A 16599-nucleotide genomic window follows, 5' to 3' on the forward strand; every position below is an offset into this window, starting at 1 on the left:
ACTTTTCAGCACTTTGCCACACTTTTCAGCATTTGGCCACTACTTTTCACTACTTTGCAACTACTTTTCAGCACTTTGCCACAACTTTTCAGTAAGTTGTCACACTTTTCAGCACTTAGCCACTATTATTCAGTACTTTGCCACAACTTTTCAATGCTTTGCAACTACTTTGCCACAACTTTTCAGTACTTTGCCACTACTTTTCAGCACTTTGCCTCAACTTTTCAGTACTTTGACACTACGTTTCAGCACTTTGCCACAACTTTTCAGTATTTTGCCACACTTTTCAGTAAGTTGTCACACTTTTCAGCACTTTGCCACTACTTTTCAGCACTTTTACACTACTTTTCAGCACTTTGCCACAACTTTTCAGTACTTTACCACACTTTTCAACACTTTGCCACTACTTTTCACTACTTTGCCACTATTTTTCAGCACTTTGCCACAACTTTTCAGTACTTTGATACACTTTTCATTAATTTGCAACTACTTTGCCACACTTTTCAGTACTTTGCCACTACTTTTCAGTATTTTGCCACTACTTTTCAGCATTTTGCCACGCTTTTCAGTAATTTGCCACTACTTTGCCACAACTTTTCAGTAATTTGCCACTCTTTTCAGCACTTTGCCACTACTTTTCACTACTTTGCAACTACTTTTCAGCACTTTGCCACAACTTTTCAGTACTTTGCCACACTTTTCAGTACATTGCCACTACTTTGCCACAACTTTTCAGTACTTTGCCACACTTTTCAGCACTTTGCCACTACTTTTCACTACTTTGCATCTACTTTTCAGCACTTTGCCACAACTTTTCAGTAAGTTGTCACACTTTTCAGCACTTTGCCTCTACTTTTCATTACTTTGACACTACTTTTCAGCACTTTCCACAACCTTTCAGTACTTTGTCACACTTTTCAGTACTTTGCCACACTTTTCAGTAAGTTGTCACACTTTTCAGCACTTTGCCACTACTTTTCAGCACTTTTACACTACTTTTTAATACTTTGCCACAACTTTTCAGTACTTTACCACACTTTTCAACACTTTGCCACTACTTTTCACTACTTTGCCACTATTTTTCAGCACTTTGAAACAACTTTTCAGTACTTTAATACACTTTTCATTAATTTGCAACTACTTTGCCACACTTTTCAGTACTTTGCCACAACTTTTCAGTACTTTGCCACTACTTTTCAGCATTTTGCCACGCTTTTCAGTAATTTGCCACTAATTTGCCACCACTTTTCAGTACATTGCCACTACTTTGCCACAACTTTTCAGTACTTTGCCACACTTTTCAGCACTTTGCCACAACTTTTCAGTACTTTGCCACACTTTTCAGTACATTGCCACTACTTTTCCACAACATTTCAGTACTTTGCCACACTTTTCAGCACTTTGCCACTACTTTTCACTACTTTGCATCTACTTTTCAGCACTTTGCCACAACTTTTCAGTAAGTTGTCACACTTTTCAGCACTTTGCCTCTACTTTTCAGTACTTTGACACTACTTTTCAGCACTTTCCACAACCTTTCAGTACTTTGCCACACTTTTCAGTACTTTGCCACACTTTTCAGCACTTTGCCACTACTGCTAAGCACTTTGCCTCTACTTTTCAGTAATTTGCCACAGTTTTCAGCACTTTGCCACACTTTTCAGTACTTTGCCACTATTTTGCCACACTTTTCAGCACTTTGCCACTACTTTTCAGTACTTTGACACTAATGTTCAGCACTTTGCTACAATTTTTCAGTACTTTGCCACACTTTTCAATAATTTGGCACTACTTTGCCACAACTTTTCAGTACTTTGCCACTCTTTTCAGCACTTTGCCACTACTTTTCACTACTTTGCAACTGCTTTTCAGCACTTTGCCACAACTTTTCAGTACTTTGCCACACTTTTCAGTACATTGCCACTACTTTGCCACAACTTTTCAGTACTTTGCCACACTTTTCAGCACTTTGCCACTACTTTTCACTACTTTGCATCTACTTTTCAGCACTTTGCCACAACTTTTCAGTAAGTTGTCACACTTTTCAGCACTTTGCCTCTACTTTTCAGTACTTTGACACTACTTTTCAGCACTTTCCACAACCTTTCAGTACTTTGCCACACTTTTCAGTACTTTGCCACACTTTTCAGCACTTTGCCACTACTGTTAAGCACGTTGCCACTACTTTTCAGTACTTTGCCACAGTTTTTAGCACTTTTCCACACTTTTCAGTACTCTGCCACTACTTTGCCACTACTTTGCCGCAACTGTTCAGTACTTTGCCACACTTTTCAGCACTTTGCCACTACTTTTCAGTACTTTGACACTAATTTTCAGCACTTTGCTACAATTTTTCAGTACTTTGCCACACTTTTCAATAATTTGCCACTACTTTGCCACAACTTTTCTGTACTTTGCCACTCTTTTCAGCACTTTGCCACTTCTTTTCACTACTTTGCATCTACTTTTCAGCACTTTGCCACAACTTTTCAGTACTTTGCCACACTTTTCAGTACTTTGCCACTACTTTGCCACAACTTTTCAGTACTTTGCCACACTTTTCAGCACTTTGCCACTACTTTTCAGCACTTTGCCTCTACTTTTCAGTACTTTGACACTACTTTTCAGCACTGTGCCACAACTTTTCAGTACTTTGCCACACTTTACAGTACTTTGCCACAACTTTTCAATACTTTGCAACTACTTTTCCACAACATTTCAGTACTTTGCCACAATTTTCAACATTTTGCCACTACTTTTCACTACTTTGCCACTACTTTTCAGCACTTTGCCACAATTTTTCAGTACTTTGCCACACTTTTCAGTACTTTGCTACTACTTTTCCACAACATTTCAGTACTTTGCCACAATTTTCAACATTTTGCCACTACTTTTCACTACTCTGCCACTACTTTTCAGCACTTTGCCACAACTTTTCAGTACTTTGACACAATTTTCAGTACTTTGCAACTACTTTGCCACACTTTTCAGTAATTTGCTACTACTTTTCAGTACTTTGCCACTACTTTTCAGCATTTTGCCACACTTTTCAGTACTTTGCCACAACTTTTCAATACTTTGCAACTACTTTTCCACAACATTTCAGTACTTTGCCACAATTTTCAACATTTTGCCACTACTTTTCACTACTTTGCCACTACTTTTCAGCACTTTGCCACAACTTTTCAGTACTTTGACACACTTTTCAGTACTTTTCAACTACTTTGCCACACTTTTCAGTACTTTGCTACTACTTTTCAGTACTTTGCCACTACTTTTCAGCATTTTGCCACACTTTTCAGTAATTTGCCCTTACTTTGCCAAAACTTTTCAGTACTTTGCCACTCTTTTCAGCACTTTGCCACTACTTTTCACTACTTTGCAACTACTTTTCAGCACTTTGCCAAAATTTTTCAGTACTTTACCACACTTTTCAGTACTGTGCCACTACTTTGCCACAACTTTTCAGTACTTTGCCACACTTTTCAGTACTTTGCCACACTTTTCAGCACTTTGCCACTACTTTTAAGCACTTTGCCACTACTTTTCAGTACTTTGCCACAGTTTTCAGCACTTTGCCACACTTTTCAGTACTTTGCCACTACTTTGCCACTACTTTGCCGCAACTGTTCAGTACTTTGCCACACTTTTCAGCACTTTGCCATTACTTTTCAGTACATTGACTCTAATTTTCAGCACTTTGCCACAATTTTTCAGTACTTTGCCACACTTTTCAATAATTTGCCACTACTTTGCCACAACTTTTCAGTACTTTACCACTCTTTTCAGCACTTTGCCACTACTTTTCACTACTTTGCAACTACTTTTCAGCACTTTGCCACAACTTTTCAGTACTTTGCCACACTTTTCAGTACTTTGCCACAACTTTTCAATACTTTGCAACAACTTTTCAGTAAGTTGTCACACTTTTCAGCACTTTGCCACTACTTTTCAGTACTTTGACACTACTTTTCAGCACTTTGCCACAACTTTTCAGTACTTTGCCACACTTTTCGGTACTTTGCCACACTTTTCAATAATTTGCCACTACTTTGCCACAACTTTTCAGTACTTTACCACTCTTTTCAGCACTTTGCCACTACTTTTCACTACTTTGCAACTACTTTTCAGCACTTTGCCACAACTTTTCAGTACTTTGCCACACTTTTCAGTACTTTGCCACAACTTTTCAATACTTTGCAACAACTTTTCAGTAAGTTGTCACACTTTTCAGCACTTTGCCACTACTTTTCAGTACTTTGACACTACTTTTCAGCACTTTGCCACAACTTTTCAGTACTTTGCCACACTTTTCGGTACTTTGCCACACTTTTCAGCACTTTGCCACTACTTTTAAGCACTTTGCCACTACTTTTCAGTACTTTGCCACAGTTTTCAGCACTTTGCCACACTTTTCAGTACTTTGCCACTAATTTGCCACTACTTTGCCGCAACTGTTCAGTACTTTGCCACACTTGTCAGCACTTTGCCACTACTTTTCAGTACATTGACTCTAATTTTCAGCACTTTGACACAATTTTTTAGTACTTTGCCACACTTTTCAATAATTTGTCACCACTTTGCCACAACTTTTCAGTACTTTGCCACTACTTTTCACTACTTTGCAACTACTGTTCAGCACTTTGCCAAAACTTTTCAGTACTTTGCCACACTTTTCAGTACTTTGCCACTACTTTGCCACACATTTTCAGTACTTTGCCACACTTTTCAGCACTTTGCCACTATTTTTCTATACTTTGCCACAACTTTTCAATGCTTTGCAACTACTTTGCCACAACTTTTCGGTACTTTGCCACACTTTTCAACACTTTGCCACTACTTTTCACTACTTTGCCACTACTTTTCAGCACTTTGCCACAAATTTTCAGTACTTTGACACTACTTTTCAGCTCTTTGCCACAACTTTTCAGTACTTTTCCACATTTTTCAGTAAGTTGTCACACTTTTCAGCACTTTGCCACTACTTTTCAGTACTTTGACACTACTTTTCAGTACTTTGACACTACTTTTCAGCACTTTGCCACAACTTTTCAGTACTTTGCCACAACTTTTCAGTACTTTGACACACTTTTCATTTCTTTGCAACTACTTTGCCACACTTTTCAGTACTTTGCCACTACTTTTCAACATTTTGCCACACTTTTCAGTAATTTGACACTACTTTGCCACAACTTTTCAGTACTTTGCCACTCTTTTCAGCACTTTGCCACAACTTTTCACTACTTTGCAACTACTTTTCAGCACTTTGCCACAATTTTTCAGTACTTTGACACACTTTTCAGTACTTTGCCACTAATTTGCCACAACTTTTCAGTACTTTGCCACACTTTTCAGCACTTTGCCACTACTTTTCACTACTTTGCAACTACTTTTCAGCACTTTGCCACAACTTTTCAGTAAGTTGTCACACTTTTCAGCACTTTGCCACTACTTTTCAGTACTTTGACACTACTTTTCACTACTTTGCCACTATTTTTCAGCACTTTGAAACAACTTTTCAGTACTTTAATACACTTTTCATTAATTTGCAACTACTTTGCCACACTTTTCAGTACTTTGCCACTACTTTTCAGTACTTTGCCACTACTTTTCAGCATTTTGCCACGCTTTTCAGTAATTTGCCACTAATTTGCCACAACTTTTCAGTAATTTGCCACTCTTTTCAGCACTTTGCCACTACTTTTCAGTACTTTGCCACACTTTTCAGTACATTGCCACTACTTTGCCACAACTTTTCAGTACTTTGCCACACTTTTCAGCACTTTGCCACAACTTTTCAGTACTTTGCCACACTTTTCAGTACATTGCCACTACTTTTCCACAACATTTCAGTACTTTGCCACACTTTTCAGCACTTTGCCACTACTTTTCACTACTTTGCATCTACTTTTCAGCACTTTGCCACAACTTTTCAGTAAGTTGTCACACTTTTCAGCACTTTGCCTCTACTTTTCAGTACTTTGACACTACTTTTCAGCACTTTCCACAACCTTTCAGTACTTTGCCACACTTTTCAGTACTTTGCCACACTTTTCAGCACTTTGCCACTACTGTTAAGCACGTTGCCTCTACTTTTCAGTAATTTGCCACAGTTTTCAGCACTTTGCCACACTTTTCAGTACTTTGCCACTATTTTGCCACACTTTTCAGCACTTTGCCACTACTTTTCAGTACTTTGACACTAATGTTCAGCACTTTGCTACAATTTTTCAGTACTTTGCCACACTTTTCAATAATTTGGCACTACTTTGCCACAACTTTTCAGTACTTTGCCACTCTTTTCAGCACTTTGCCACTACTTTTCACTACTTTGCAACTGCTTTTCAGCACTTTGCCACAACTTTTCAGTACTTTGCCACACTTTTCAGTACATTGCCACTACTTTGCCACAACTTTTCAGTACTTTGCCACACTTTTCAGCACTTTGCCACTACTTTTCACTACTTTGCATCTACTTTTCAGCACTTTGCCACAACTTTTCAGTAAGTTGTCACACTTTTCAGCACTTTGCCTCTACTTTTCAGTACTTTGACACTACTTTTCAGCACTTTCCACAACCTTTCAGTACTTTGCCACACTTTTCAGTACTTTGCCACACTTTTCAGCACTTTGCCACTACTGTTAAGCACGTTGCCACTACTTTTCAGTACTTTGCCACAGTTTTTAGCACTTTTCCACACTTTTCATTACTCTGCCACTACTTTGCCACTACTTTGCCGCAACTGTTCAGTACTTTGCCACACTTTTCAGCACTTTGCCACTACTTTTCAGTACTTTGACACAAATTTTCAGCACTTTGCTACAATTTTTCAGTACTTTGCCACACTTTTCAATAATTTGCCACTACTTTGCCACAACTTTTCTGTACTTTGCCACTCTTTTCAGCACTTTGCCACTTCTTTTCACTACTTTGCATCTACTTTTCAGCACTTTGCCACAACTTTTCAGTACTTTGCCACACTTTTCAGTACTTTGCCACTACTTTGCCACAACTTTTCAGTACTTTGCCACACTTTTCAGCACTTTGCCACTACTTTTCAGCACTTTGCCTCTACTTATCAGTACTTTGACACTACTTTTCAGCACTGTGCCACAACTTTTCAGTACTTTGCCACACTTTACAGTACTTTGCCACAACTTTTCAATACTTTGCAACTACTTTTCCACAACATTTCAGTACTTTGCCACAATTTTCAACATTTTGCCACTACTTTTCACTACTTTGCCACTACTTTTCAGCACTTTGCCACAACTTTTCAGTACTTTGCCACACTTTTCAGTACTTTGCTACTACTTTTCCACAACATTTCAGTACTTTGCCACAATTTTCAACATTTTGCCACTACTTTTCACTACTCTGCCACTACTTTTCAGCACTTTGCCACAACTTTTCAGTACTTTGACACAATTTTCAGTACTTTGCAACTACTTTGCCACACTTTTCAGTACTTTGCTACTACTTTTCAGTACTTTGCCACTACTTTTCAGCATTTTGCCACACTTTTCAGTACTTTGCCACAACTTTTCAATACTTTGCAACTACTTTTCCACAACATTTCAGTACTTTGCCACAATTTTCAACATTTTGCCACTACTTTTCACTACTTTGCCACTACTTTTCAGCACTTTGCCACAACTTTTCAGTACTTTGACACACTTTTCAGTACTTTGCAACTACTTTGCCACACTTTTCAGTACTTTGCTACTAATTTTCAGTACTTTGCCACTACTTTTCAGCATTTTGCCACACTTTTCAGTAATTTGCCCTTACTTTGCCACAACTTTTCAGTACTTTGCCACTCTTTTCAGCACTTTGCCACTACTTTTCACTACTTTGCAACTACTTTTCAGCACTTTGCCAAAATTTTTCAGTACTTTGCCACACTTTTCAGTACTGTGCCACTAATTTGCCACAACTTTTCAGTACTTTGCCACACTTTTCAGTACTTTGCCACACTTTTCAGCACTTTGCCACTACTTTTAAGCACTTTGCCACTACTTTTCAGTACTTTGCCACAGGTTTCAGCACTTTGCCACACTTTTCAGTACTTTGCCACTACTTTGCCACTACTTTGCCGCAACTGTTCAGTACTTTGCCACACTTTTCAGCACTTTGCCATTACTTTTCAGTACATTGACTCTAATTTTCAGCACTTTGCCACAACTTTTCAGTACTTTGCCACACTTTTCAGTACTTTGCCACTACTTTGCCACAACTTTTCAGTACTTTGCCACACTTTTCAGCACTTTGCCACTACTTTTCAGCACTTTGCCTCTACTTATCAGTACTTTGACACTACTTTTCAGCACTGTGCCACAACTTTTCAGTACTTTGCCACACTTTACAGTACTTTGCCACAACTTTTCAATACTTTGCAACTACTTTTCCACAACATTTCAGTACTTTGCCACAATTTTCAACATTTTGCCACTACTTTTCACTACTTTGCCACTACTTTTCAGCACTTTGCCACAACTTTTCAGTACTTTGCCACACTTTTCAGTACTTTGCTACTACTTTTCCACAACATTTCAGTACTTTGCCACAATTTTCAACATTTTGCCACTACTTTTCACTACTCTGCCACTACTTTTCAGCACTTTGCCACAACTTTTCAGTACTTTGACACAATTTTCAGTACTTTGCAACTACTTTGCCACACTTTTCAGTACTTTGCTACTACTTTTCAGTACTTTGCCACTACTTTTCAGCATTTTGCCACACTTTTCAGTACTTTGCCACAACTTTTCAATACTTTGCAACTACTTTTCCACAACATTTCAGTACTTTGCCACAATTTTCAACATTTTGCCACTACTTTTCACTACTTTGCCACTACTTTTCAGCACTTTGCCACAACTTTTCAGTACTTTGACACACTTTTCAGTACTTTGCAACTACTTTGCCACACTTTTAAGTACTTTGCTACTACTTTTCAGTACTTTGCCACTACTTTTCAGCATTTTGCCACACTTTTCAGTAATTTGCCCTTACTTTGCCACAACTTTTCAGTACTTTGCCACTCTTTTCAGCACTTTGCCACTACTTTTCACTACTTTGCAACTACTTTTCAGCACTTTGCCAAAATTTTTCAGTACTTTGCCACACTTTTCAGTACTGTGCCACTAATTTGCCACAACTTTTCAGTACTTTGCCACACTTTTCAGTACTTTGCCACACTTTTCAGCACTTTGCCACTACTTTTAAGCACTTTGCCACTACTTTTCAGTACTTTGCCACAGTTTTCAGCACTTTGCCACACTTTTCAGTACTTTGCCACTACTTTGCCACTACTTTGCCGCAACTGTTCAGTACTTTGCCACACTTTTCAGCACTTTGCCATTACTTTTCAGTACATTGACTCTAATTTTCAGCACTTTGCCACAATTTTTCAGTACTTTGCCACACTTTTCAATAATTTGCCACTACTTTGCCACAACTTTTCAGTACTTTACCACTCTTTTCAGCACTTTGCCACTACTTTTCACTACTTTGCTACTACTTTTCAGCACTTTGCCACAACTTTTCAGTACTTTGCCACACTTTTCAGTACTTTGCCACAACTTTTCAATACTTTGCAACAACTTTTCAGTAAGTTGTCACACTTTTCAGCACTTTGCCACTACTTTTCAGTACTTTGACACTACTTTTCAGCACTTTGCCACAACTTTTCAGTACTTTGCCACACTTTTCGGTACTTTGCCACACTTTTCAGCACTTTGCCACTACTTTTAAGCACTTTGCCACTACTTTTCAGTACTTTGCCACAGTTTTCAGCACTTTGCTACACTTTTCAGTACTTTGCCACTAATTTGCCACTACTTTGCCACACTTTTCAGTACTTTGCCACTACTTTGCCACACATTTTCAGTACTTTGCCACACTTTTCAGCACTTTGCCACTATTTTTCTATACTTTGCCACAACTTTTCAATGCTTTGCAACTACTTTGCCACAACTTTTCGGTACTTTGCCACACTTTTCAACACTTTGCCACTACTTTTCACTACTTTGCCACTACTTTTCAGCACTTTGCCACAAATTTTCAGTACTTTGACACTACTTTTCAGCTCTTTGCCACAACTTTTCAGTACTTTTCCACATTTTTCAGTAAGTTGTCACACTTTTCAGCACTTTGCCACTAATTTTCAGTACTTTGACACTACTTTTCAGTACTTTGACACTACTTTTCAGCACTTTGCCACAACTTTTCAGTACTTTGCCACAACTTTTCAGTACTTTGACACACTTTTCATTTCTTTGCAACTACTTTGCCACACTTTTCAGTACTTTGCCACTACTTTTCAACATTTTGCCACACTTTTCAGTAATTTGACACTACTTTGCCACAACTTTTCAGTACTTTGCCACTCTTTTCAGCACTTTGCCACAACTTTTCACTACTTTGCAACTACTTTTCAGCACTTTGCCACAATTTTTCAGTACTTTGACACACTTTTCAGTACTTTGCCACTAATTTGCCACAACTTTTCAGTACTTTGCCACACTTTTCAGCACTTTGCCACTACTTTTCACTACTTTGCAACTACTTTTCAGCACTTTGCCACAACTTTTCAGTAAGTTGTCACACTTTTCAGCACTTTGCCACTACTTTTCAGTACTTTGACACTACTTTTCATGACTTTGCCACAACTTTTCAGTACTTTGCCACACTTTTCAGTACTTTGCCACACTTTTCAGCACTTTGCCACTACTTTTCACTACTTTGTAACTACTTTTCAGTACTTTGCCACTACTTTGCCACACATTTTCAGTACTTTGCCACACTTTTCAGCACTTTGCCACTATTTTTCTATACTTTGCCACAACTTTTCAATGCTTTGCAACTACTTTGCCACAACTTTTCGGTACTTTGCCACACTTTTCAACACTTTGCCACTACTTTTCACTACTTTGCCACTACTTTTCAGCACTTTGCCACAACTTTTCAGTACTTTGACACTACTTGTCAGCTCTTTGCCACAACTTTTCAGTACTTTGCCACACTTTTCAGTAAGTTGTCACACTTTTCAGCACTTTGCCACTACTTTTCAGTACTTTGACACTACTTTTCAGCACTTTGCCACAACTTTTCAGTACTTTGCCACAGTTTTCAGTACTTTGCAACTACTTTTCATCACTTTGCCAAAATTTTTCAGTACTTTGCCAAAATTTTCAGTACTGTGCCACTACTTAACCACAACTTTTCAGTACTTTGACACACTTTTCAGCACTTTGCCACTACTTTTCACTACTTTGCAACTACTTTTCAGCACTTTGCCACAACTTTTCAGTAAGTTGTCACACTTTTCAGTACTTTGACACACTTTTCAGCACTTTGCCACTACTTTTAAGCACTTTGCCACTACTTTTCAGCACTTTGCCACACTTTGCAGTACTTTGCCACAACTTTTCAATAATTTGCAACTACTTTTCAGCACTTTGCCACAACTTTTCAGTAAGTTGTCACACTTTTCAGCACTTTGCCACTACTTTTCAGTACTTTGACACTACTTTTCAGCACTTTGCCACAACTTTTCAGTACTTTGCCACACTTTTCAGTACTTTGCCACACTTTTCAGCACTTTGCCACTACTTTTAAGCACTTTGCCACTACTTTTCAGTACTTTGCCACAGTTTTCAGCACTTTGCCACACTTTTCAGTACTTTGCCACTACTTTGCCACTACTTTGCCGCAACTGTTCAGTACTTTGCCACACTTTTCAGCACTTTGCCATTACTTTTCAGTACATTGACTCTAATTTTCAGCACTTTGCCACAATTTTTCAGTACTTTGCCACACTTTTCAATAATTTGCCTCTACTTTGCCACAACTTTTCAGTACTTTGCCACTACTTTTCACTACTTTGCAACTACTTTTCAGCACTTTGCCACAACTTTTCAGTACTTTGCCACACTTTTCAGTACTTTGCCACAACTTTTCAATACTTTGCAACTACTTTTCAGCACTTTGCCACAACTTTTCAGTAAGTTGTCACACTTTTCAGCACTTTGCCACTACTTTTCAGTACTTTGACACTACTTTTCAGCACTTTGCCACAACTTTTCAGTACTTTGCCACACTTTTCAGCACTTTGCCACTACTTTTAAGCACTTTGCCACTACTTTTCAGTACTTTGCTACAGTTTTCAGCACTTTGCCACACTTTTCAGTACTTTGCCACTAATTTGCCACTACTTTGCCGCAACTGTTCAGTACTTTGCCACACTTGTCAGCACTTTGCCACTACTTTTCAGTACATTGACTCTAATTTTCAGCACTTTGACACAATTTTTTAGTACTTTGCCACACTTTTCAATAATTTGCCACCACTTTGCCACAACTTTTCAGTACTTTGCCACTACTTTTCACTACTTTGCAACTACTGTTCAGCACTTTGCCACAACTTTTCAGTACTTTGCCACACTTTTCAGTACTTTGCCACTACTTTGCCACACATTTTCAGTACTTTGCCACACTTTTCAGCACTTTGCCACTATTTTTCTATACTTTGCCACAACTTTTCAATGCTTTGCAACTACTTTGCCACAACTTTTCGGTACTTTGCCACACTTTTCAACACTTTGCCACTACTTTTCACTACTTTGCCACAACTTTTCAGTACTTTGACACTACTTTTCAGCTCTTTGCCACAACTTTTCAGTACTTTTCCACACTTTTCAGTAAGTTGTCACACTTTTCAGCACTTTGCCACTACTTTTCAGTACTTTGACACTACTTTTCAGCACTTTGCCACAACTTTTCAGTACTTTGCCACAGTTTTCAGTACTTTGCCACACTTTTCAGTACTTTGCCACAACTTTACAATACTTTGCAACTACTTTTCCACAACATTTCAGTACTTTGCCACACTTTTCAACACTTTGCCACTAATTTTCGCTACTTTGCCACTACTTTTCAGCACTTTGCCACAACTTTTCAGTACTTTGACAGACTTTTCATTTCTTTGCAACTACTTTGCCACACTTTTCAGTACTTTGCCACTACTTTTCAACATTTTGCCACACTTTTCAGTAATTTGACACTACTTTGCCACAACTTTTCAGTACTTTGCCACTCTTTTCAGTACTTTGCAACAACTTTTCACTACTTTGCAACTACTTTTCAGCACTTTGCCACAATTTTTCAGTACTTTGACACACTTTTCAGTACTTTGCCACTACTTTGCCACAACTTTTCAGTACTTTGCCACACTTTTCAGCACTTTGCCACTACTTTTCACTACTTTGCAACTACTTTTCAGCACTTTGCCACAACTTTTCAGTAAGTTGTCACACTTTTCAGCACTTTGCCACTACTTTTCAGTACTTTGACACTACTTTTCACGACTTTGCCACAACTTTTCAGTACTTTGCCACACTTTTCAGTACTTTGCTACACTTTTCAGCACTTTGCCACTTCTTATAAGCACTTTGCCACAACTTTTCAGTACTTTGCCACATTTTTTAGCACTTTGCCACTACTTTTCACTACTTTGTAACTACTTTTCAGTACTTTGCCACTACTTTGCCACAACTTTTCAGTATTTTGCCACACTTTTCAGCACTATGCCACTATTTTTCAGTACTTTGCCACAACTTTTCAATGCTTTGCAACTACTTTGCCACAACTTTTCAGTACTTTGCCACACTTTTCAACACTTTGCCACTACTTTTCACTACTTTGCCATTACTTTTCAGCACTTTGCCACAACCTTTCAGTGCTTTGACACTACTTTTCAGCTCTTTGCCACAACTTTTCAGTACTTTGCCACACTTTTCAGTAAGTTGTCACACTTTTCAGCACTTTGCCACTTCTTTTCAGTACTTTGACACTACTTTTCAGCACTTTGCCACAACTTTTCAGTACTTTGCCACAGTTTTCAGTACTTTGCCACACTTTTCAATACTTTGCAACAACTTTTCCACAACATTTCAGTACTTTGCCACACTTTTCACCACTTTGCAACTACTTTTCACTACTTTGCCACTACTTTTCAGCACTTTGCCACACCTTTTCAGTACTTTGACACTCTTTTCATTACTTTGCAACTACTTTGCCACACTTTTTAGTACTTTGCCACTACTTTGCCACAACTTTTCAGTACTTTGCCACTCTTTTCAGCACTTTGCCACTAGTTTTCACTACTTTGCAACTACTTTTCAGCACTTTGTCATAATTTTTCAGTATTTTGCCACACTTTTCAGTACTTTGCCATTACTTTGCCACAACTTTTCAGTACTTTGTCACACTTTTCAGCACTTTGCCACTAATTTGCAACTACTTTTCAGCACTTTGCCACAACATTTCAGTAAGTTGTCACACTTTTCAGCACTTTGCCACTACTTTTCAGTACTTTGACACTACTTTTCAGCACTTTGCCACAACTTTTCAGTACTTTGCCACACTTTTCATTACTTTGCCACACTTTTCAGCACTTTGCCACTACTTATAAGCACTTTGCCTCTACTTTTCAGTAATTTGCCACACTTTTCAGCACTTTGCCACTACTTTTAAGTATTTTGCCACAACTTTTCAATTCTTTGCCACACTTTTCAGTACTTTGCCACTACTTTGCCACAAATTTTCAGTACTTTGCCACACTTTTCAGCACTTTGCCACTACTTTTCACTACTTTGCAACTGCTTTTCAGCACTTTGCCACAACTTTTAAGTAAGTTGTCACACTTTTCAGCACTTTGCCACTACTTTTCAGTACTTTGACACTACTTTTCAGCACTTTGCCACAACTTTTCAGTACTTTGCCACAACTTGTCAATACTTTGCCACACATTTCAGTAGTTTGCCACTACTTTGCCACAACTTTTGAGTACCTTGCCACACTTTTCAGTACTTTGCCACAACTTTTCAGTACTTTGACACACTTTTCATTTCTTTGCAACTACTTTGCCACACTTTTCAGTACTTTGCCACTACTTTTCAGTACTTTGCCACTACTTTTCAACATTTTGCCACACTTTTCAGTAATTGGACACTACTTTGCCACAACTTTTCAGTACTTTGCCACTCTTTTCAGCACTTTGCCACAACTTTTCACTACTTTGCAACTACTTTTCAGCACTTTGCCGCAATTTTTCAGTACTTTGACACACTTTTCAGTACTTTGCCACTACTTTGCCACAACTTTTCAGTACTTTGCCACACTTTTCAGCACTTTGCCACTACTTATAAGCACTTTGCCACAACTTGTCAGTACTTTGCCACACTTTTCAGCACTTTGCCACTACTTTTCACTACTTTGCAACAACTTTCAGCACTTTGCCGCAATTTTTCAGTACTTTGCCACACTTTTCAGTACTTTGCCACTACTTTGCCACTACTTTTCAGTACTTTGACACTACTTTTCAGCACTTTGCCACAACTTTTCAGTACTTTGCCACACTTTTCAGTACTTTGCCACACTTTTCAGCACTTTGCCACTACTTATAAGCACTTTGCCACAACTTTTCAGTACTTTGCCACACTTTTCAGCACTTTGCCACTATTGTTCAGTACTTTGCCACAACTTTTCAGTACTTTGCCACACTTTTCAACACTTTGCCACTACTTTTCACTACTTTTCCCTACTTTGCCATTACTTTTCAGCACTTTGCCACAACTTTTCAGTACTTTGACACTACTTTTCAGCTCTTTGCCACAATTTTCAGCACTTTTCCACTACTTATAAGCACTTTGCCACAACTTTTCAGTACTTTGCCACACTTTTCAGCACTTTGCCACTACTTTTCACTACTTTGTAAATACTTTTCAGTACTTTGCCACTACTTTGCCACAACTTTTCAGTATTATGCCACACTTTTCAGCACTATGCCACTATTTTTCAGAACTTTGCCACAACTTTTCAATGCTTTGCAACTACTTTGCCACAACTTTTCAGTACTTTGCCACACTTTTCAACACTTTGCCACTACTTTTCACTACTTTGCCACTACTTTTCAGCACTTTGCCACAACTTTTCAGTACTTTGACACTACTTTTCAGCTCTTTGCGACAACTTTTCAGTACTTTGCCACACTTTTCAGTAAGTTGTCACACTTTTCAGCACTTTGCCACTACTTTTCAGTACTTTGACACTACTTTTCAGCACTTTGCCACAACTTTTCAGTACTTTGCCACAGTTTTCAGTACTTTGCCACACTTTTCAGTACTTTGCCACAGTTTTCAGTACTTTGCCACAACTTTTCAATACTGTGCAACTACTTTTCCACAACATTTCAGTACTTTGCCACACTTTTCAACATTTTGCCACTACTTTTCACTACTTTGCCACTACTTTTCAGCACTTTGAAACAACTTTTCAGTACTTTGACACACTTTTCATTACTTTGCAACTACTTTGCCACACTTTTCAGTACTTTGCCACTACTTTTCAGTACTTTGACACTACTTTTCAGCATTTTGCCACACTTTTCAGTAATTTGCCACAACTTTGCCACAACTTTTCAGTACTTTGCCACTCTTTTCAGCACTTTGCCACTACTTTTCAACTACTTTCAGCACTTTGCCGAAATTGTTCAGTACTTTGCCACACTTTTCAGTACTTTGCCACTACTTTGCC

This window comes from Saccoglossus kowalevskii, chromosome 3 (assembly GCF_978046115.1).
Source record: "Saccoglossus kowalevskii chromosome 3, keSacKowa6.1, whole genome shotgun sequence".
NCBI lineage: Eukaryota > Metazoa > Hemichordata > Enteropneusta > Harrimaniidae > Saccoglossus > Saccoglossus kowalevskii.